Source organism: Arvicola amphibius, chromosome 1 (assembly GCF_903992535.2).
Source record: "Arvicola amphibius chromosome 1, mArvAmp1.2, whole genome shotgun sequence".
NCBI lineage: Eukaryota > Metazoa > Chordata > Mammalia > Rodentia > Cricetidae > Arvicola > Arvicola amphibius.
Genome location: NC_052047.1, coordinates 2351100 through 2360213, shown reverse-complemented (window position 1 = coordinate 2360213; position 9114 = coordinate 2351100). Strand labels below are relative to the sequence as shown.

Below are 9114 nucleotides of genomic sequence, written 5' to 3'. Positions count from 1 at the left end.
TGTTTGGAGAGGCATTCAAGGCCCATGTCACTGTGTGACACCTCTTTATTATCACTTCAATGCAGCGAGTCCAGGGGGTAGGAGCAGAAACTCTTACTATTTCTGTCTTCCATGTAACACTTCATACAAAAATAATGACTTCAGTCCTCAGAGCCCCACCCTAATATTTTAGAAAATACCATGTTTATGCCTGAAAGCAGCGGCTTTTCGTATCTCAAACATTTGATGTGCTGTTTGCTCAATAATTTGGAAGGACATTTATTTGGATTTCCTGGTAGCTGTCAGTCAGGCGTTCCTCCTCGTGGTCTGCCTTTAAAGAGGGCATCTGCAGTGAGAAAATACACACTCAATGGGAAGGTTGTTTCCATGTGGCTATGCCAAGTGAATTTTAAGTTCCCCTTTCCACCATGCAGGCCTTGCCGAGGGGCTGGGGGTGGATTAACGCGGTTCCGATACTTCCGTGTATCAGAACACGGATTTGCCGACAACAGCTGCAGCAAATTCCCTTGACTGAGAAGAATTACAAGTATTATCACCTAGATCATTAAACTGGGTTCATAGATTGCGCAATATCTCCAATCAATTCATCTACGGGAACTCGAAGCCAGCTGGACCCCCTCAGCGAGAACTTGACTTAATTGGCCAATAAGTGGCTGAAAAGGTACATGCTATTTGATCGCATTACCGAGTGGGCACGTGATTACAGTTTGGAGCAGCGTGGAGGGTGGACTGCAGGTCAGCCCTTTTGGGGAGGGCTAAGTTAATGTCCACTATTAAGTGCTACTCTGAAAAGTGGTGGTTTCCTGGGAGCTCAGATGGGGAAGACGGTCCAGGTCAGGCTCCGGCTGATGGAGTGGGCGGGAAACGCACACGACACACGTTTATCATCTTTTGGCCTCGTTTCTGCCTTGGTAATCATCCACACTAACCACTCTGCTGTTGCCTGCTTTCCTGTCTCCTTTTCATTTTTATTGGCATAACCTGAAAATATTGCCCCAGCCAGTGAATCTATCTGGAAGGAAAAATCATGTCTCCCCCAACGGTGTCCCAAGAGCCCTTTCCGCAGAAAGGTTAAAGAATTAGGAATTTGAAGAAAGCCCTGTTTGTCCATATATACAGATATGCATTCTTTCTCTCTGGCGACTGAAGCATTGTTTGCATATTAGATGGCTACCTCCTACCAACACCAGCAAGAAAATGAGCGCGTCACACCTAAGTAAGGGACCAGATTGCTGGCACACACACACAAAAGCAGCCCTGTGTTGAAACAAAGGTTTCTTAGCAAATGCTACTGTGGCATTTGTTTCAGTTCAGCCAGTTTGTTGTCTATGTACGCACACGCGCGCGTGCGCGCGTGCACACACACACACACACACAGAGAGAGAGAGAGAGAGAGAGAGAGAGAGAGAGAGAGAGAGAGAGAGAGAGAGAGAGAGGGAGGGAGGGAGGGAGGGAGGGAGGGAGACCCAGAGAGCTTTTGACAGACTAGGTTCAATATTTCGAGTTAACACACCAGCAACAGCATACTATCACTTGCATTATTGGTGTTAGACCATAGCAGGTATTATTCGGGGTCCCAAGACAAAAGTTTCAGCGTGTGGTAATCGCATGGAAACCTACCTATTTAGTAGATTTTTTTATTAAACATTATCATTTTACCAAATAATAGCTTATCTTGTTTTCCCCAAATTACATATTTGTTTGTTTAGTGTGCGTGGAGCGTACACACTGCAGTGTGTGTGTGGAAGTCAGAGGACACCCTGGAGGGACTGGGTCTCTCCTTCCACCATGTGGCTCCTGAGGATTGGACTCAGGCTGCTGGGCTTGGTGTTAAGAACCTTCGGGCTCCGTCTTGTCACCCTGCATTTGAGCTTGTAAGCGAACGGGAGGCAGGGCAATCATTCAACCTACGGCCAGGTTTGCACTGCAGCCTAAATGATGAAACAGGCTTTGAAGCTGCCGAAAGTTCATCAGCTCACAGAAGCCGGTCACGTTGCTGGCATTGCTCCATGCATTTGCTTTTGTAGGCATGATCCATGGTTCCAGGGCTTCCGAGTTTCTGTGTCGTTTGTGTTGATGTGCTGGTGTGCTGCGGCAGAGGTCTGTGTGGTCCATGCTGGAGCCATCACCTTCGTGGCAAGTGGGAACTGTAATATCACATGTTTACATGTTTACTTTGTACTGACAGCCCTGGCTGCCCTGAGCTCCTAATGTCACAGAGATTGGCCTGCCTCTGCCTCCTGAGTGCTGGGATCAGAGGTGTGTGTTACCATGACCAGCTGAAGTCTTTTAAGACCAAGAGGCTTCCAGCCAGGTGTGGCGACTCACACCTTTGGCCCCAGCACTCGGGAGCAGAGGCAGGCCGATCTCTGTGAGTTTGAGGCCAGCCTGGTCTACAGAGTGAATTCCAGGACAGCCAGGACTGTACAGAGAAACCCTGTCTCAGAACAACAATAAAAACATGATTTTTTCTTGCATGTGTGTGTCTCCAGTACTTGGTATATATATCCCTTATGTGCAATCAACATGAAGGAATGAGTATTACATCTAAAAGACGCCTTTGTCTGTCTATGTGGACAGACCAGCACAGGCTCCCAAACGACACTTGCCCATCAGAGAACTGGGATGGCTCAAGAGCAGACTTGGTAAAATTCCATTGCTGTGCAGCTCCAGGTGCCACCACATCCCATCATCCCGACGTCACACACCTTCCCAAGACCTCTCGTTTGTCATCTGCCTGCCTTGGGTTGCCATCCTTCATTAGATTTCCCCCCATCTTCTCTATTTTCCATAGTATTTTCATGTCCCTGTACCATCCCACCCCACTTAACTGGAAGGCCCCCGAAGGCAGGAAAGAGACTCCAGCTGACCATTCTCAGTGGCTAAGAGGTTCACGCTAAGTGTGTCAGGCTAGGGGATAAATAGATAGAAACCATTCCTTTTAGAGCAAAAGCAGGTAGCATCTACCGGGAGCCTAGCTCGGTCAGCGCCATGCATGGAGGTGACTCACAGATCTGCGGCGTGCAGGATCTAAAGCTAGATTTTTCTGCACCCAAGTCTGAGCTCATGTTGCTATGTTGTGTAGGCAGCTTATAAACCCCCAGCTTTTCAGAGACTTTTTTTTTTTTTTTTTTACTTAGGTCCCACATCTTCCAAGGCCAAATGAAAAGTCAAAAGTGCCCCGCACATATGTATTTTCCCACTGTCTTTCTTTCTAAGCCTCACTGGGTTTGACTGGTGAGAAAGTTGTCCCAACAACAGGGCAACTGCAAATCGGCATCTCCTCCTGAAAGTCCCACACGCACTGATTTTCTGAATGGGCCCTCTCTCCTCCACACCAGCCTCCTGCTTCTAAAATCTCCCTTCGGCGCGATCTGGATGGAAGCTGAGGCAGGGTGGGCGACGTCTTCGCAGCCCTTGGAGGAACCGCATTGTTCCTCTGGCTGCTGGGTGAGAGGAAAACAGCCCTCGGGTGGAAGAGCCCCGTGACCATTCCTTCTCCTCTCCTTTATTCCTGGAATATCTCAGTGAAGAGTTAAATCAGGGAACATGGAGCCAGCGCACACATTTTTCTCGTAGCCTGAGATCTTCGGGGTGAAAGGGTAGCACTGAATTAAGCATTTAGTATATTCAAAATCCGTGACCCAGAGCTGCTGTCTGAAAGCATCATTGATAATAGGGCTGGGAGCGCATTACACTTTGCTGGTACTTATCTTGCCTTGGACAATCGACTCGGGAGTGATAATTATCCCACTAGGAAAACTGTCCCATTGTCTCACTTGTCTTCATGGGCAGGGACTTCCCTTTCCCTCTTCTGGCTGTGTCCTTTCTCTGCGGGGCCCATTATTTCTCATTTAATTAGAAGCACTCGATATTAATAGTTCTTCCCTCATCATTTATGTTGTTTTCATTTAAATAATTACACAACACAATGTGCCCACTCCCCGTAGGCTGAGAAACAGGGCTGCAAACCCCGGGCTCTTGCTTTTCCTGCCTTGAAGGACAAGGCAGAGCTGACGATGAACGTGGGACAGGGACGTATGAAGCCACATGGTCTTCTCTAGGATGGGCCAACAGGGAGAAGGACGAGAGGAAACTCCCCAAATGCTCAGAGACACAGCTGTTGGGGTGACATAGTGAGGTGCAGGGCAGACAAGACTGAGGGGTGTTTTGCCCTGAAGTCCTGCAGTTTAGACTCTGAGAAACTTGGTGTGTGCTGGTTTGAGGTTTGGCTTGGGGTTTTTTTTTTTGTTGTTGTTGTGTTTTGGGGTTTTGTTTGTTTGTTTGTTTGTTTTGGCTTGGTTTGGGTTTGGTTTGGTTTGGTTTGGTTTGGGTTTGGGTTTGGGTTTGGTTTGGTTTTGGTTTGGTTTTGGGTTTGGTTTGGTTTGGGTTTGGGTTTGGTTTGGGTTTAGGTTTGGTTTGGTTTTAGCTTGGTTTTGGTTTTGGTTTGGCTTGGTTTTGTGTTGGTTTGGTTTTGTTTTAATTTATTGAGACAGGTCTAACTGTGTAGCCTTGGTTGACTTGGAGAGACCAGGTTAGTGTTGCAGGAGCTCCTTCTGCTCCTTCAGCCAATAGCCGCTGAGATACCAGCCCATTGGGGCGTGGTCTCTCTCTTTAAAAAAAAAAAAAAAAAAACGCGGCCACTTCCCTCCACTCGTGCTCTGGCTTCCGGCTCTGCTTCTGGCAACTAGGCTCCCTTCCTGATTGTGCAGAGGGCTGTTGGCTGGGACGGTGATCTGTAAGTTTTTCCCTTTTAAATAAATAACCAATCTATTGATCATAATTCCAAACTGGTGTGGGATTGTTTGTGACATACACCTTCAGGTTAGCATCAAGTTCACAGAGATCAGCCTGCCTCAGTTTCCCAAATTCTGGGATTAAAGGTTCGTGCCACCACTACCCGGCTCACTTCTCTCCTTTTTTAATTTTTTTATTACATTTCTAAAATTTACTTAGGTGGGGGAGGGGACCGAGGAGGATGTTTACGTGCCAGAGGACAACTCGTGGAAACCAGTTCTCACCTTCTAAGCATGCGTGTTCCAGGCACTGAACTCAAGTCATCAGGTGTGGCAGCCAACACCTTTACCCGCTGAGCCATCTCAAAAGCTCAGGGCCAGATTACATGGAGAAATGAAAATCTGGTGTCTGACTACACCACACAGAACAGGCTGGACCTCATCTGACTGTGAGCTCTAGGCAGGGTTAGCCTAGTCAGATGAAGAGAGACCCTGCCCACTTACTCAGGGACTCCGACGTCACTATCAAGTATTGTGATGTCAAATACACATTTGAGAAAATTGTATGCTCTATAGATTTACAATATAAGGAAATGACATTTTGATACTCACACTTTTGAATATACCCGTCTGTTACCAGAAGCATCCGAACAATGAATGCTTCCACACCTCACCAACTATACTTTGAAAATGCACGTCTTAAATTCTAAGAGGAGAGGACTCGTGTTTCTACAATATGATGTCACAGAAGCGAGGCCACACTCTAAAGCACCAGGATGTTTGGCATCTCCACGACAGTTTTAGGATGAGTCTCAAATGTTCAATACGTCCGTCAAAAACAGAACAGAACGTTTAATGGGAATTATTTATGTTGTGGATAATTTTAATGTCTCCAAACCCTTCTCTTGTCTCCTAAGTGTGATTAGCAACAAAGACTCTCGTCAAAATTTATTGGCATAGACCTGTGTCACATTGCATAACCTCGCTGAACCCAAGTTGCTTCACCTGTAAAATGGGTTCAACATCACAACTTAAGGAAGTTCTACAAGCAAACTAATGCATTAAAGGACCCAGGTCCATAGCAAATCGTACCACTGCCTGCTGCTGACCGGTATCTGGAAGGACTAAGGCGGTCATACGAGAAGCTGTCTGTGATCTTACATGTGCTGCACTGAGCCCATGCCTCCCCCTCTGTGGACTCTCACATGGATACATGCTGACCTTCAGAGAGAACAAGCTGTTCCTCACTAAGTTGGGGTATGATGATTATAACCCACTATTGCTTTACTGGGCTAATATGTATAAAGTAAATAAGGTCTGTCATCTTACACCAGCTATGCGGTAATAAAGACATCCTCTGTTTATCCAACCATCCCTGCCATCCCTTATGGGCAAGACTTGTGGGGCTAGGTCTTCGTATCTTGAAAGGAGCCCATGCCCAGTAAACAGCAGTTCCCTGTCCTCTCTTCTCCCCCTCTACTATCTCATTTCCGAATACTTTTTGAAGAACTTCATGTCGCTGAAGCAGTAGAGCTTTTGTCTCTCCGTGACTGACTGATGTTTATAGTACAAAGTCCTCAAGGTTCATCTGCGCTGTAGCATCCGTTAACATTTTTGAATAATATTCCTAATATTCCACATTTTGGTTATCTGTTCATCTGCTGATGGATGTATGTTTCTCCTCATTTTAGTTGTGGTGTATACTGCTGCTGTGGAGTGGGTATTCACATATCTGTTTGAGACCCTGGTCAAGACGTTTGAAGACTCTGTCATGTAGAAAAATGTTGGCATCCTAAGCACCAAGACTTACTGGGTTCTATGCTAAACACTCTCCAAACTACATGTGCTGTCTCCAGATAGCAGCACACCAAGGCTTGGTGCTTTAGACACTCACTCTGAAAACTGTAGGCAGTATTTGAGCAAGCTCCTTAACTTTAGGTCCACGATTTTAGAAATATTTTCACAAACAGCTCATCTAATGCTGTCTCAATGAAGGGGACCATCTGCCCCTGCTCCCAGTGCTACCCTTCAGTGTGCCCAAGGAGACACCCGCGTCCCAGTGGTGTGGAAGTATCTACGCTTTGGTGCCCACAGAACAGCATGGAGATGGCCCTGTGGGTCACTGTGGCTCAGCTGCCTGCTGCAGGTCTGGATCCCTATGGGGAAGTCTGCAAGTGGTACGTGGGAAATTGGTTGGGGCATGCATGAAGTCTTTCATCTTGTAAACTGGAACTCCATGCCCATTAAACGAGAAATGTGCATCCTTTCCCCTGTACCCCATCTCACTGATTTCTGAATGTGTTGTTTAAAGTACTTCATGTCAGTGAAATGACCCAGCACTTGCTAGCACTTGTCTCTTCATGGATGACTTATTTTACAACATGGTGTCCTCGAGGGTCATCGACACTCTGGCATCTGTCTGTAGGCGTGGAGGCATGCGGGAGGAAGACCTCACCCATCCCACTGACCCCAGGGTGGCCTTCCTAGATTATCCCACCCTGAGGCAAGAAGGAGCAGACTTTAAACCCTCCTACTGAGAATTCTTTTCTGCAGGATGTCTGGGCTTGGAGGTGAGAGGACGGAGGATCTGCTAACCCAAGAGTAACCCAAGAGTAACCCCTCTGGACTAGAGGGATGAGGGGCCAGCTGGAGGAGGACCAGAGCAGTAGGTCACAGTGGCCGGGGACTCTCTCCCAGGTTAGTGCTCTAGACCAGCAGCAGCAGGGTACGTGCACTCCTGAGCTGCTGTGAGCTCCTCTGGCCCATTTCCTGGATGACAAATTAAGCGGTGGAAACGGGGGCAAGGATTGGAGGGGAAATCATGCCCGTGCGCCTGCTCAGCTTGGCAGCAGCCCAGAACCCCTGTACCACACAGCACCACTTCTGGGGTCCCTTACTTGCAACCCTGGGATCTTCTGTTTTTCGAAGAATTTCCTCTATGCCAAGGGGTGAGGGAAAGGGAGCCAGAAAATGGTCTAAAAAGCACATTACCAGGAAATCGTTTCCACCATGTTTACGACTGTTCTTAATGTTTTATGAATATGCTAAAAAAAATGCCAGGGCATATTTCCTTGGGCACTCTAGTTAATTACTTATTCTGAGTGCTTCTGCTCTGTTCCTTTCGAAATGTGTTGTGCATTAATTCTGATTATGTACAAAAACCCACCTGCAAGGAAAAACTCTGAATCAGTAATGCTGGTAAAATGAGCAGCCTCCTGGGGCTGCACTGGGAGAGAGGATACTGGACAGAATTAGAATCTTGTAGCTAAGGCTATTCATAATGTCATTAACATAAAGGCAATTAAATGAGTTTTTAACCTACAACCCTTTATTGTTATTAATGAACATTAGAAAAACACAGGAGATAAAATTGGTAATTATCTCTGCACCAAGCTATGCAATAATGTGTTTAAATATAAAAACAAAACAAATGATTATTGTTAGTATTTTCAGTAGCGGAAACCCCAGGAGCGGCTCCGTCATCTTTAATCACATGAGCCCACACCAAGAGGGTTAATTAAAAGAAGGCTTTACCTTCACAAGCCCGGCTGTTCAGTTTAATATGGAATCAACAAACATAAATGTAAATTTGCAAAAAAACATGTCCCAAGCAGTCGTTTCTGCCTGCGGGTTAACCACCTTTACAGAAATGCAGAGCGATTCCGTCTGCCAGACGACAGTCCACGGCTCCAGAATCAAGTTTTTCCTTTCTGGAAGAAACAAAACAAAACAAAATGATTGCATCATGCTTTCAAAGCCCATTCTGAGAACAAGTGAATAAATCCAGGGTTGCTGCCTAAGCGAGCTGTTCACGGGAAGTAACACACCTTTGAGAAACATGCGCAGATTTGGAAGCCACGCTGAACGCCATTTCGGAGCTCCACGACAGACAGAGAGCCGCCAGCTTGTGTTTTTCCTTTATGCAAACTGCAACATCTCCACAACAAGCCATGCCAGCCTGGGTGTGAGGATACAGTGGTTAACGGCTGCTGAAAAGCCTGCATCTAATAATAGTTTCCCACTAATTAATTCAGTTTGTATATCTTACCATAGAAAACGGGGCTATCGAATCTCGTGTAATTTGTTCCAAACCAGTTTTGTTTCTGAAGCCCGTTTCGAAGTGACATATACTTCTGATTTGTCCCTGCGGTGGAGCCTGGGCAAAGGACACTGCACAAACACAATTCTCGGAAGCAGGGTTTTACACAACGGCCATGTGTAAACCTTTCATTTTCACTTGATTTTTCTCACAAATGAAATCTTTTACGAGAGTCTTTTATAAAGCAAAATAACTGTAGCAACACTACCTCTGTTTATGTATTACTTTACAAAGCCATCCTGTAAACTTGGGGTGACACAAAGATCAAAGTGATGCCCC

At 46.3% G+C, this 9114-nt stretch overlaps 1 long non-coding RNA gene across 1 annotated transcript; it reads right to left on the bottom strand.

The window, feature by feature from the left end:
* Window positions 1–8068: 8068 nt before the first annotated feature.
* On the bottom strand, window positions 8069–8891 carry LOC119806767. The gene is made up of 3 exons (XR_005284264.1): window positions 8785–8891; window positions 8564–8694; window positions 8069–8446 (listed from the first exon to the last, which is right to left on the bottom strand). It is a non-coding gene; the product is annotated as an uncharacterized LOC119806767 (long non-coding RNA).
* Window positions 8892–9114: the final 223 nt, after the last annotated feature.